Raw genomic sequence first — 15,385 nt, forward strand, 5'->3', positions numbered from 1 at the left:
CTGCTGGCATGTGACAGAAAACAGAAGCCCTTGCTAGAAAAAGCCGAGTTTTCAAGCGCTGGCTGGCGTTGTCATTTTCTGTTTTGTCTTGTTTTTTTTTCCATCCAAGCCTCCAGGCTATTGGATGGTGTTGCTCACATTCAAAGAAGATCTTACCCCTCAGTCACTGCCCCACATGTCAGTCCTCTCTAGAAACGTTCTCATAGACACACCAAAAGAATCCTTCACAAACCCTCTAGGCTTCTTTCATTTGAGTCATGTTGACCATCAAGATTACCCATCAACAACCATAAGCATAATTCAAAAATAGAGGAAACTTTTGCAAACCCTTCGCCCTGGTACTGGCAGGATTGCTGATGCTCTGCCCCACTCCCTAAATGCCAGCATTCTAGAAGAGACACAGCTAGTTCAAGAGCCATTGTTTTCTATTCTTTCCCCAAACATATCATCCCATGAAGAAATCCCATGCTTTTGATAACCGATCATGTCAGTCAACTTGCATTACAACAACAAACCCCTGATATTATTATTTTGAAGAGGCTTATTCTGGCTCAAAGTTGTAGTTTCCTGTCCAAAGTTGGGGAACCACATCACTCTGAGGCTCTAGTGAGGACAGCACAGCATGGCAGAAGCATGAGGTAGAAGAAATCACTGACACCATGAGCCAGGTTGCAAAAAGAAAGGATCCAGGGCTGGAGAGATGGCTTAGGGGTCAGCAGCACTGTTTGCTCTTCCAGAGGACCCAGCTTCCACATGGTGACTGACAGTCATCCATAACTCCAGTTCCAGGGTATCCAAGGCTTCTTCTGGCCTCCACAGGCATTACACGGGTGTACTTACATACACACAGGGAAAACACTCATATACATAAAAATCAATCAAAACCATTTGTGAGATCCTGTAACGCCTTTCAAAGACAAACTCCTAGAGATCTAATCACTTCCCATAAGACCCACCTAACAAGGCCCCTCTTCCAACAAGGCTATCCTAGACACTAAGCCTTTAACCTATGAACAATGGGGATACAATCACCTAACAATTACACCAAGTCAATGTGAATTTTTAAGCAAAGTGCTATAGTGATCCAAGTGAAATATTCCAGTTTGAAAAAACTTCCACTTTGAACTAATATTTAAGATGATGAATACATTAATTGTGCTGCTCAGAGCTTTAAACTTTGCATACATGTAAATTAGCATGCATCATCTAAAGTTTTTAAAAATAATTCTTGAACCCAAAAATAAATTTAACCTCAAAACACATAACTAAGGTAAAGAAATTATATTCTACTTATAGATATGAAAGGAGTGATACTTATACTTGTGAGTTGAATTATTTCTGTATTCTTACTTAAAATTATGTAACCAACTTTTAATGAAGTCATTTCAAGAAATAAAAGCCTTCACAAAAATGCAAAAGTAGGCACTGGAGAGATGGCTCAGCAGTTACGAGTACTGGCTGCTCTTGCAAAGGACCCAGGTTTGATTCCCAACACCCACATGGTGGCTAACAACCATCTGTAACTCCAGTTCCAGGGGAATCCAAAGCCCTCTTCTGATCTCTTCCAGCATTTCACAACACAGGTGCACTAACACACATGCAGGCAATATACTCATACATGTAAATTTTTTTTTAAATAAGCAAAAGTAGAATTCAAAAACACTACTGAGTATATTTACAATGATGTAAAGCATACAAACGGAGTACACGTAAGTTACATTTAAAAAGTATAATTATTCTTCCTGTGCTTCCTCATTTGTTATTAGAAAAGAAAAATAAAGTACATCTTGTTATCATTATTATAAACCACTGTAATCACCTTGCTCATGACCACCTTCCCTTGCTTATCTTCCTACTGAAAATGAACCAGTTTAATCTCACTGAAATGAAATTTTTCTATTACCTCTTTGGTTGTATGGAGATTTCACTAATCCCTTAATTACCAAAAACAAATCGACCAGCCTCTCTAAATTGACTCATAAATTCTGACATCCAGGTCCTTAAGAGTTGTTAATTCATATGCACTATTCTTTTTTTAATCTTTTAAATTTATTATTTTTGTTTTATGTCCATGCATGTATTGCCTGCATGTATGGAAGTGCACCCGTATCATATGCACTATTCTTTAACTGTCCCACATTGAAGATATCTGTTCACCTTTGGTGTAGCTGGTTGAAAGTGGTGAGATTAGGCCCGAAGCCTTTTGAAGCCTTTCATTTCTTCTCTCTGCTAGGGCTGTGGCTCAGGGAGCTGCTACCTAGAGCTACCTTTGATTACAAAAAGAACAAAAGTGAAGGACGATGCTTTCGCGGGGATTTCATATAAACTCGGAAAGGTAATAATTACTTTGCATTTGAAACTTTATGTAGATAGGCACAATGTGGAACAAGCTGAACATTCCTGCATGTGGGTTTTCAGAGCGAATCTCAGTTCCCTAACAAAGCACAACTGCCATGTTGAAATTCATGTCACTTTGTAATACTTTTCTAAGAAATATACAGTGATCTCTACTGACAGAATTTGCTAATTATCTAGCAATATGCAGAGGATATGAAACAAAACATACTAAGGCAAATAATTCCCAGGGCAGTTTTTAGGAAGAAAGCTGGAAAATATCACTAATACCTAATCAAAAGGGAAAAATGAAATTGATTTGTTGAATATTGTCCCCATCCTTCATTTAAACAAATTAAATGCACAGACAGAATTGTGGCGATTAAAACAAAGAGAGTAATGTAAATTACTAATTTCATGTTTGGTATCATAATCTAGACAACTTTAGCAAACTGTTGAAATGCACATGTATCATGGGTATTTTCACATAAATTGTTTTTGTATATTTTTGACCAAAGCAAAATAAATATTCAAAAAAGAAGAGGTATTAATAAAATGCAGAACTTTACATAAGAGTAAGATTACCTTTGTGAGTCGAGCTATGAGCTGACCTGTGATGTCAAGGTGGAATTGTCAAATCCGGTTGCAGATTTTTCAATCCAGGTTGGCAGTGAAAAACAGGAGGTCTCCACTGAATTCCAGCCCTACACTCACTACCCACATCACCATGGTCAGGACTTTTCACATTTAACTTCTATGAAGTGGGCACCTTAGTAGAACAGTGCTCAGCAAGAACCCTTGAGTGTGTAAAGTACTCACTAATGGTAGTTACAGACTGTAATACACTATCAAAAACAGCTATGCCATCATGGGAACAATCTTCAGAAGAAAGTCTCCTAGCGAGCTGTCAACATAACAGGTGACCTTCTCAAAGGCTGGCCCCTGAAGTCCGTACCATCCACCACATTTCCCTCTAAAATCAGTGAAGCCAGTGGGGTCCATCAGCCTGAAAAGGATAATGGATTGAGTTTTTCTTGAAAGCAGAATAATTTTGCAATCTAGTTCGTAACAACCTGAAAAATGTTATCATAATGATTCACCAATATTTGGGAAAAGGTTATCACTGAGTGTGTAAATGTTTGAGGAGCAGACTAAGTGTGAAAGCCAACATTTCAAATGAAAGAAGGAGCTAATTGACTGGGTCAAGAACAAATCCACATGCACTTTGTCATGCTAATTTACACAAGTTTCCTTAACTTAAGTATTTTCAGTGATAATTAAAGAGCAATTATACATTCTACTCATGGTATAAAATATATCTTTCTCATCATTTCAGCATACCATAGGGTCAAAATATCAAAAAACAACAATGTTGCCTGTCAAATGTCCCAGACTATTTAATAATTACCTTAACCTTACCTTTATCAGCGAGGCATTGAATGACCTTCACTTCCTTTTACATCTAAGGAGTAAGCTGAACTCCAGCCTGTCAACAAAGGGGAAAAAAACCTGAGTTTCTATTTGTTTTAGTCTATTGGCTTGAAGAAAGTCATTTACCAGTTCATTTGCAGAATCGGTGGTACACACAATTGAATTGAAAAGGAGACTCATATCATAGCATTTAAAGGTCTTCATGTCTTTCACAGAAGAGAATACAGTCCATACAATATAATAGGGCAGACACCATATGGAGTCTCTGGCAGCTTTAGAGAAGAAAACAACATGAAATGAACTTGTAATTTCGGGTGCTTTAATATAAGATTCCACTTAAATGCAAAGATAGCACAGATTTGGAGAGTTGATATATAAACTATATTTACCCACGATAATGTTCTAACCAAGTTTATTTGTCGAAAAATAGAAAGATACATATATATATATATACACATACATGCCTATCTAAAAATACATATACATACCATACTTTCATAGCTTTTTCTTAGTAGTCACATGACCTCTTAAAACATATAAATCACAGTTAGATCTTGATTGGATAAGAAATATATTTTTCTATATTTCCATGCTTTTCCATATTTTTAGAACATAAGCAAAAGAGACAGAGAACACAGAAGACTAGAAACAGTGTGGTGATGCAGCGGGGAAAGGTGGAAAAGAAAATCAGCGCTTTTCATCCTACTGCTCTCAGATGAAGTTGTCAAGAGAACACCCGGATTAAAGTGTAAAAGGGCATGACTCCCATATGCCAGAACCAAATAAAATCCAATTCACATATAGTTCAAAATTAACCCTAAGATTTTATCAGTCTTGAATCCAAAAATCACGAAAGACCTTTGAGTCACAACACAGAACATTTCAACACCTTGCCAACATCTTCTTTATTATTGTCACATGTACACATGTAACAAAGAAGAGGACAAGGGAATGAGGGGAGGACTGGGGGAGGTGGAAGTAATGCAAATACAGCACTCATGTATGAAATTCACAAATTCAATACCCACCAAAGCAGGTTGTTCAAAACAAGTAGTTAAGCAATCTTAACACATACTATACCAGAAGACTATTTTACATCTCCTTACTTCAAGGTACTTATGTATATCCTCAGAGAAAATCTCTAATAATTCTATTTTTTTATCTTGTAAAATTACACATAACATGGTTTGCTTTAATTTCTTATATTTTAGTACAAACTCATTCTCACTACTTAGATATATTCTATCACAAATGAAAGGCATAGTTTGTATGATTCGACTCTCCTTCAGCACCTGCTTGGCTCTTCATCCAGGCATTAAACTCAATGCATAATTAGCTTATAATTTAGCTTATAACTTCTAATTATTATGAGTTAAACACTACAGTAAGTCCAGAAACACAGACATGAAGAAGCAGCACATGGCATCTACTTTCAAGAGGCAACAGTTCAAACAGCCAAAACAATTCTGAAATAACAAAGCTAGATCTAGTCTTCCGAACTTCAAATGCCACTGAAAAGATATAGTAATCAAAATAGTGTCTTGATAGTATGAAGACAGACATATCTACAATGAGGGCAGAAGACACTGAAGAAAAAAAATCTGTAAATGTGGACAGAGGACTTTAGACAAGGGAAACAAGAGCATTCAAACAGAAAGGATAGTGTTCTTAACAAACATTTCCAGGAAAGCTGGATATCCTCATGCCTTAGTGTCTCACCTAATATCTACAAAAGTGAAGAAAAATAGATCGAAGATCTAAACTCCAGACCTAAATGTCTATAACTCCTAAAAGAAAATTTGGTCAAGAAGATTTTCGACAATTGATTTGGCAATGATTAAAAAAAAAGCAATAGCAGGGAAGTGAGAACATACCAAACTTTAAAACGTCTACGCAGCAAAGGAGAAAAGCAATAGTAAATGCCAAGTTATGGAATAGGATCAATAATAGGGTTGTAATCACAAATTATATTTCAAAACGGTTAATTTAAAGAACTCCTATGAGTCAAAAAAAAAAAAAAGAGTAAAAAATTAGCAGAGAACACTGAGATGTTCCACATCTCTAAATACACATGTGTAGATCTCAAGTGTTCCCCCAAAGACCCACGGTTAGAATTTTGGTACCATGGCAGTACTGTTAGGAGATGTTGAAATCTTTGAAATTGGGTCCTAATGGGGGTTCATTAAGTTCATCCAGCAAATATCACTAAAGAGGAGTGGGGACCTCAGTTCCTACTCCCCACTCCCTTATTTATGTTGTAAGCAGTTTTCTTCCACAATGTGCTCCCACCATGATGTGCTACCTCACCACAAGCCTTAAATAATGGGGCCACCTGATACAAATTTGCTTGACTGTGAGGCAAAATAAACCTTTTTTTACAAGCTGATTATTTCAGGTATTATGTCATAATGATAGGAAAACTAACATTAGCTAATTAGTAGAGAAATACAAATCAAAGCTACAAGATCTCACATCCAGTTATGATGCCTATTACCAGACATTGGGGATGCCGAGATTACATACAGCTCAGTGGAAGACTGTGCAGTTAGCACATGAAAGTCCTGAGTTGATATCTAGGAGGGGGAATTATGGAAAAGTTAAAACCTACATGTACTGTTGGTAGAAATATAAAATTATGCAGACAATGCAAAAAAAAGTGTCCTCAAAAAGTGAATAAATAATAGAATTTTCAAGTGGTCTAACAACCTGACTTCTGAATATTTATCCCAAATTTAAAGAATGATATTCAAGAATTTAAAGAAGAATCTTTAAATCTATAAATATCTTGAAGAGATGTTTTTACAACACCTATACATAGCAACACCGTTCAAAATAGTCAGGATACAGAAGCAATGCAAAAATCCATTGAAGGATGAACAAATAAAATGCAGTATATACAAATGGAATATCATTCAGCCTTTAAAAAGAAGGGAATCCCATCGCATGCACCACACAGGACCTTGGAAACATGCTAGTGAGATCAGAAAATCACAAAATGATAACTAGTAGATCTCTAAAATAATCAAACTCATAAGAACAGAAAACTGAAAATTGATTATCAAGGGTGGAACAGGGGCAGAGGGAGCAATAGTTTAATGTATATAATTTCCGCAGTACAAGATGTAAAAATCTGCAGAACCACTGCATGCATCGTACACACAGTTAATACTGCTGAAGCTATGTTCATAAAATTGGGTAAGACGCTAAATTGTATGAAATATTTTTGCATTTTTTATCAACAGGTAAAAGCAATGTACAGGAAGTTATAATATAAGCATTAGAGGACGGATAAGGTTCAGGAAAAGAAGGGTGAGAATCTAAGCATAAAATTCAACCTACAAAAGTCATTTGGTAAAAACAAAAAAAATAAAAGCAAGCCACTCACTGACAGAGTGGAAGAATGGTCTAGATGAGACTAGAAGAGCATGTGGCTCTTTGGGCATAAGATAGCCAGGGCTCTAAATGACAGGACAAGCAAAGCTATGACCAGACTGACCAGAAGGTTGAGAGAAGAGGTCAAGAACACCTGCTACACTCAAGCACACCAGATCACTCAACACAGACCCAGAAAATCAGAACAAGTAGAAAGAGTTCAGGTGGAATGTTCTCAGTATACGAGGTACAAGTGAGATGGAGATCCTACAAGCAACCTCAGGAGCTTGATTTCCAAAAATGAAGAACCTGAAAACCTTTCAGACCCTGCATGGATTCATGCTACTCTTGAAGTACATCAGATTGAACTTCCTTCTCTTGAAGCTTCTCAAAAGTGGACCATGCCTGACATTGTACAAATTTGAGTCTCAGTTTCACATTCACAGATGTACTACATAAGTAACTGGCAAACTGCTGGCCATCTTTATTGATGAATGTTTTCCTGGAGCTAGGCTAAGCACTTAAAATTGTTAATGAAAGATAATTCCTTGGCTAAGATCAAGGAAGCAAATGCTGGTAAGGATGTGGGGAAAGGGGAACTCTCATTCCCTGCTGCTGTAATTGCAAACTGGTAACCACTGTGGAAATCAGTGTGAAGAACTCTTAAACTAAAACTAGATCTACCATACGATCCAGCTATACCACTACATAGTATATACCCAAAGGATTCAATATCCTACTACAGAGATACTTGCACAGCCATGTTTATTGTTGCTCTTTTCACAATAGCTAGGAAATGGAAACAACCTATATGACCCTCAACTGATGAATGGATAATGAAAATGTGGTACATTTACACAATGGATTTCTACTCACCAGTAAAGAAAAAGCAAATCATGAAATCTGCAAGTAAATACATGGAACTAGAAATTGTTATACTAAGTGAAATAACAAGACTCAGAAAAACAAGCAAAGCAAGTTCTCACTTATTTTTGGATCTTAGCTCCAAATGCTCCAAGGTGAGCATATATCCTTATGTAACCACAGGAACCAGGAGAATGGAAAGTAACCTAAGGGGGAAAGGGGAAGAAGGAGCTCAAGAGAAAGGGGGATAAAAGGAATCATCAAGGGGGAAATGGTGGGTGCCTTAACTGGGAAGGGAGGAAAGAGGACTACAAGGGGCAGAGAGAAAAAAGAGAAAGATTTAATACTTAAGCGATGTAAAAAAACTAAGGAAAATGTAGTATTTAATAAATCTTCTGAGAGACTACATATATAATGTAAATGTGAGTGCATGTGTATAATTGATGGTTATATAACAAAAATCACAGTGCTAGGCATGGGAAACTTCCCTTTGAGTTGATTGGTCAGGGTAGTCCAAGTGATTCCCAAAATAATACAGGCGATTGCTGCAGACCTTGAATGCATCCCAGGATCATATTGATGAAGATCCGACATCCATTGGCCACAGGACTTGGAGCAACTGAGCTGGAACAAACCTGAAACCCTCCTCCCTGAAGGCCAGGTCTCATACTATCAGAAGATAATATGCAAGATGCCAAGGGGACAATCAGCCAACGACTGCATCCAGCTGTAAAGTCTATGAACCACAACACTGACCAGCCCAGCCAACTATCTCTATTGGTGCAGTACAGGCACTTTTATCTTGGGAGTAATCAGCATCTGTCTAATTGGACTTAAGGCCTGCTCAAGAGGAGGGAAATCATGTGTAGTACTGTAAACACAGTACCCTGGAGAGGCCATAGATCTTAAAGAAAAATCTACTTCTATCACTTCCCCAGACCAGTGTAATCTCTCACTGTATTCTAAATACATATCCTTATATTTACAGAAAAGTGTGCCTCCCACCACTCACCAAACATGCCTCTTTTTACAGCAGATGCAAACTATTACAAAGTTCCACAAATGGTTCAATGCAGAGAACAAGAGACTGTGAGATGCTCAGCACTAAGTGACACAACTACAACGGAACCACTACAACCAAGCCTCAAGGACCATGGCAGAAGAGGAGGCAGAAAGAATGTAAGAGGCAGAGGGACAAGATACCTGCTGCTAGTTAGTGCACTCTAAACATGACAGGGACACTGCAAAAATAAAATCTCCAGAGTATGTAGTCTAATGAGGTCTGCATAATGACAAAACCAGTAGACAAGCCAAAGTGGGTGGATGCGGTGGATATTATGGGGTCCCACATCAAGATGAAGAGCTGCAGGCAATCAATCAATGCTGAGGGAGGGAGAATCATTGTTCTCCAGGGACCAGCTCTCTAAGAGGTTATCTAATTCCAAATGGACAGCCCTAAACACAAGTACACGCAAGCACCATTAAATGGACTCAGTGAGTTTTATATGTAGTGTGTGTGTGTGTGTGTGTGTGTGTGTGTGTGTGTGTAATAATAATAATCTAAGAAGACAAGAAATTGAGAGGGAGTGGGGGTGGGGGTACCAGGAGGGATGGGAATATGCAAGCCAATACTTACGTATGAAATTCTCAAAAATCTAAAATAAATAGAGGTTTCAAACTTTTCCCATATGAGTGACTTTGAAAATGGTCTTTAAACTCTTACTAAGCCTCAGTTTCCCTACATATGCGGTGGAAATAATAATGGTACCTATCTCATAGGAGACACTGAGCACAAAACTAAACAGTGCACATTAAAAGTCTTAACACAGGAAAATAATTTTTAAAAAGAAAATTCTTAAATATCCCCCAAACTGTAGATTTACTTATGTGTACTGTTTATGAAAGATGAGGACAAATTCAAATTTCCTACCTGAGAAAATTCATATATTTTAATCAAGTCAGAATTTGAAATTTTACATTTCAAACCAATATCGGTAACCACCTCTAAATATGTATTAATAGGAAAATTTTAACTATTGTTAAGTTTAAAAATAATTTTGAAAAATGTCTGTGTGTTTTCAGAGAATATTTGGAACAGATTCAAACTTCAGAGCTTTGTCTACAAAGATTTACATTCACTTTTACTTAAATTATCAGACTTATGAAATCTGAAGACATATTGTGGGCCTTCTCCTTGAAAGCTACAAGAAGCTGAGAGATGAAAAAGCATGCTATGAGGTCACAGAGGCTGCCATCGTCCAGTAAAAGAAAGCAGACCTCACTCCCAGGATGTCATTTACTCAGCCCTGGGCACCGGCTCACAGAATAGTCACAGCTTGAAATCATTATGAAGACAGCATTAAGACAATTAAACAAATTACTTGGAATAATGAGCTCTTAACATCTCTTCCTAACCTGAATAAAAGGTACCAGAGAACCACCTTAGAAATTGAGGGAAATTACAGAAAAGTGTTACAATGTGAGTGTTCATTTATTTTCCTCTTGCAATTTAAAATTTCTCCAAGCATTCTAAAATCAGGCGTCAGGGTATTTCAGCAATGCATAGAAACCTAGGAAGCTGTTAGGCATATATATATACAAACATAGTACAAATTTTGACGAGTCATTATCTTTTTCCTCCTGACACAGGGACTTACCTAGCCCAGGCTGGCCTGGAACTTCTTATGTAGCCATAAATAGCCTTGAACTCCTGATCCTCCTGCCTCCATCTCTTAATTGAAGGCTGGAATTTCTGTGCCACCACTCCCAGCTCCATTCAGCACCCTTACTGAAAGGAGAAATCCTCTTACATATGTGTTAACTTTGTATTAACTTTTTAAAGTAATGTAATGCTAAGATCCTATTCTTTTGTAAGAAAGTAGAATTATTACATTCTAGAGTCCAGACAATCTATTATTATGTTTTTTCTTCTATTCTTTTAAAAGTATTTGCTGAATTTTTATGATTTTCATACAATATATAATGTGATGGTATTTAGATCCCCTCCATCCACACCTCCCCTTACTGCCCCCTGTCCAATTTAATGTACTCTATTATATATATATAATATATATATATATTATAGATATGAAGAAGACCTACATAGTCTAATTTGTGTCCCTAAAATGTTCTTCAGTGTGGGTCCATTCACTGGATCCTGGTTAATCTTCCAAGACTTTTCATCCTTGAGTGAGATTTTCTCTCCCTGTCCCAGCACCCATCGGTTGCCAAATGTACCTTAGATTTGGTTGGGATTTCCCACCCACTTCCCCAGGTCTATGTTAGGATTTTGTCTGGTTTGAGCTTCCCTGGGACTTGTGCCTGATGTCACCATTGTTGTGAGTTCATATGAATAACTGACCAGCTGTCTGGAAAACTCTTATTTCCTTGTATGCAACTCCCACCTCTGGCTCTTACAAGCTTTCCACCCCCTCTTCCACTATGATCCCTGAGCCTTACGGGCCAGAGGATTAACACAGAAACCCACAACTAGAAAATGTGCAGAAAACAAGAGCCTGCATAGTTTCTTTTTCTTTTCAAAACAAAAATTCATGAAACAAGAGGGGGACGAAATATAGATTTGCTGCCCTCATAGTAAAGATTTTTTTTAATTCTCTGTATTTTGTAATTCAAGAAACACGGCATTGACAAAATATAATCCTGAAGGTTTAAAACGTTTATTTATAAAAGTATGAGTAAATGTCAAGCCTTAAAATACCAGAAAGGATTAAAAACAGTCCTAAAACCCAGGATATATTTTTACCATATTGAGAGTAATAGCCTACTTTACAAAGGATGTACACATTAGCTCTTTAATCTGACATAAGCACACAACACTTTATATATAGCAAAACCTAGAGCAATGGAAAGCCAAGTCCTTGATCCCTACAATCCCTGGGTGCAATTGTAACTGTGTTGCTGCCTGTGTGATCTTGGCCAAGCTGATGAACTGATCTAAGCCTTGGCTTCCTGTCCTGTAAAATGGGGCAACACCTAATGCAGATTTACTATAAGGATTAAATAAAGCAATACGCATGGAACACCAGGCAGAATTCCTCTCACCAAAAAAAGCCTTATTTATAGGTAACTTTCTGAAGTTCTTAGTAACAGAAAGCACTTTGAGATCTTACGCTATCCAGCGTTCATCTGAGTCTGCTTCAAGCGGCTGATGCAGGAAATTCCAAATTCTGACTCCCATTAACTCTCTTTACATTGTTTCAGCTTCCAAATCAAGTTGGAATCCAATGCAAGACTTCCAATAACTCTGGGGTGCTTGGCTCTGCATGTTACTAATACATAATTTGTGCTGTACATCAGTCAAATCCAGGTAAATGAAAAAGCCTCACCGTAAACAAACTTTTAGGTTGAGTCTACCATGTTCAAGAAAATCATGTCGTCTTAGTCCCAAGTCTCTATTCCCTAAGGTAGAATGAAATGAGCCAAAATGGACTAAGAAAACAAGGCCCAGGGCATCGCTAACCTGGACCCCGCACTAGAATCCCAAAGCCAACAGCATCTAGAACAGAAACTCCATCACCAACACACAACAGCGAGCACGACCAGAAAAGAGGTTCTCTTCTTAAGTGCTAACATACAGATTCCTTTTTACTGAAATGTCTCAAAAACCCTTGGCTGGAAACAGAGAGAAAGAAAATAATACACATTCTATCAGCAAGATCCTCCGCAGACAGAGACAAACTAGTGTGTGACTGCAGTGGCCTGAGGGAGCCAAAAACCTGCTCCTCAAGACTACATTCCAAGCTGAGAGGAGGAAAAAAAATCACAAAACAAATCCAAATATGGCTCTAAGTTCTCACTGCAACAACCCATGTAATGTGAATTTTCATCAAAAAGTTCAAAAGCAAAATTTAGTTCAGATTCATCACAGTTTATTAAAAAAAAATTTCAAAAGCCAGTTAAAGACACCAAGATAAATTTATTTTCCTTAAGCCTTAGTTTCTTTGTAACTTCTCTAATGTAAATTTTTAAATCCATAGATTACATAGATTTTCAACCCCATAAACCTTGCTAAATAGCCCTTGAAAATGCTACTGACTGAATCCGAAAGGTACTTGTTACATTGTACACAAATACTGACCAGACCTCAAAGGGGTAAATGGTGCTTCTGTTTCTTAGCACCATAAAAAAGACAAAAGCCAATACACATAAAATTTGGTCAGTCCATCAAGTTCTTAAATGTTTGAACAATCTCAGGGGAAAAAGCAAATTAACACGTTACTGTAAAAAGCAGGCATACATGAGGAGCCCTTAGTTTATACTGACTGACTAGAAGAGATGGTACATGTCCCTAACTCAGTCAAAACTGTGACAAATAAAGAAAAACTAAAGCCCACATACAGGAGAAAACTGAAGATGCATGCTATCTGAATAGCACACATTTAGACAAATCAAATCAGATTAAAGGAGGATACAGACTTAAGAGTCTCCATTTTATTAAGAATGACCTCAAAGAAAAAAGAACATTTCTTCAACACAGGACCTGAAAGAAAATTTCTCCAGGTATACAGTAATACAAACAAAGCAGGTTAAACAAAAAAAGTATAAAATAGTTTTCATGTATCTTATGAGTAATGATTCTATATTTAAAAAGAAAAATTTATGATAGGTGTGGTAGTGCACACCTTTAATCTCAGCACTTGGGAGGCAGAGGCAGGCAGATCTCTGTGAGATCAAGGCTAGTCTAGTTTACATAGTGAGTTCCAGGCCAGCTTGGGTTACAGGGAAACCCTGTCTCAAAAGGACCAAAAATAAAAATTAAATTAAATTAAAAATAAAAAAGAGAAATTCATAAAGGTTTTATCTTACACATTATTTAACAAGTAAATAAAATTCACAAATTTTCTAGCAAGGAAAATGCAATTTATTATTGATAATTTCAAAAATATACATGTGAGGTAATGAAAAATTAGACAAGTTGTGGGTGTTTCTTTTTCTACAGACGTACTTTAGATACATTTAAAACAGCTTTTTTATATTATTATTTTCTTAGCCTTTCCTCAACACTCTAACATTTCCCTTCTGCATGATGACACTGTGGAGACAAACACTACGATGAGAATAAGCAGTCCCACTTAGGGAACTCATGCTCATAGTAAAAGCTAAAACGCAGCTTCAAACCTTTCACACACAGTGTACAAAGGTGGCAACTTAATGAAATACCTACTACGATATGATTACTAAATGTAAATTTCATCCTCTTCCTATGAACCAACGCTGATTTGTAGTGAGTCAAACGTACTCTCATAAATTTCAAACATTTCGTTCCATGGTCCACCGGCTGTTGCCTTCCTTTTTCCTAGCATGGCTCTTCCTGCAGATCCGGTTGCCCAAGCCCTCCTCATCCCTCAACACTGGAGACAAGGGACACTTCTTGACACCTTCCAGGATATGAGACCTTGACACCTTCCATTTATTCTCTCTACAGTGCTTCCAGTGACAGCACCCCTTTAACTGAATAAGGTAATAAACTGTAATCGTAATATGTGGCTAAAACTAATATTCAAAAACACAACCGTACTTAAACCATGAATACTTGTTAACAACATATCAATTGCAGTTTGAAGGTTCTAAAAACTTTCTCTCAAAGGTTCACAGACCAGTAGTTTTAACTTACTCCAGGAAAAAATTATTCATCCTGGTGGTGCTCTATAAAGCTTTTATTAAGTTACAATAAACTGAAAAATAAAATTAACGAAAAACAACAACAGCAAAATAAAGATGGTCCAAACTAGAGAACCAGGCAGGGAGACTAAACTAAAGCTCCTCCAGGTAAAAACTTAACTGCAGCCCTATGATGTAAGAACAAAAGGGAAAGGAAGGAGTTAGAATTAAGAAACTACATGTGGGCTGAAGAGATGGCTCAGCGGTTAAGAACACTGGTTGTTCTTACAGAAGACCTGGGATCGAATTCCCAGCACCCACATGACAGCTAGCAACTGTCCTAACTCCAGTTCCAGGGGATATGACAGCCTATTCTGCCCTCTGCAGGCATTGCATGACAAATGTGCACTTACCTGCACGCAGGCAATACATGCATACATATAAAACAAAAATAATAAATAAAAAATATTAAAGAAAAAAGAAACTATAAACAGCAAGGCTCAGTGATCCATCCAGAGATTTATGTTTTAATTATCTTTGTACCTGCTGATGTCACTGGTGAGGATGTTACTCAAAAGTAATAATGTAAACGAATTGTGCTTTATGTGATTGATGGTGAGTTTAAAGTTGGGCATAAACAGGTTGAAGTGGTATCGAACACACAAGAAGACTTGAGCCTTTTAATAAAGATTAAGAATTCAAGAGAAAAAAAAACGTCTCTCTCTCTCCCTCTCTCTCCCTCCCTCTCTCTCTCTCTCTCTCT

The 15,385-nt window shown here is 37.2% G+C and overlaps 1 protein-coding gene across 4 annotated transcripts in view; it reads right to left on the reverse strand.

The window, feature by feature from the left end:
- Bmpr1b (bone morphogenetic protein receptor type 1B) overlaps positions 1-15,385 on the reverse strand; it is a 296,248-nt gene that overhangs the window by 278,534 nt on the left and 2,329 nt on the right. For 3 of the 4 annotated variants that reach the window (XM_029560248.1, XM_029560245.1, XM_029560242.1), the window contains exon 2: positions 3,754-3,820. The gene's annotated coding sequence lies outside the window, so the exon portion shown is untranslated. Of the gene's footprint in view, positions 1-2,919; positions 3,132-3,753; positions 3,821-15,385 lie in introns of those variants that run through there. The other variant, XM_029560244.1, reaches the window with a different exon arrangement.

Source organism: Nannospalax galili, unplaced genomic scaffold (genome assembly GCF_000622305.1).
Source record: "Nannospalax galili isolate Female #2095 unplaced genomic scaffold, S.galili_v1.0 scaffold189, whole genome shotgun sequence".
Taxonomy (NCBI): domain Eukaryota; kingdom Metazoa; phylum Chordata; class Mammalia; order Rodentia; family Spalacidae; genus Nannospalax; species Nannospalax galili.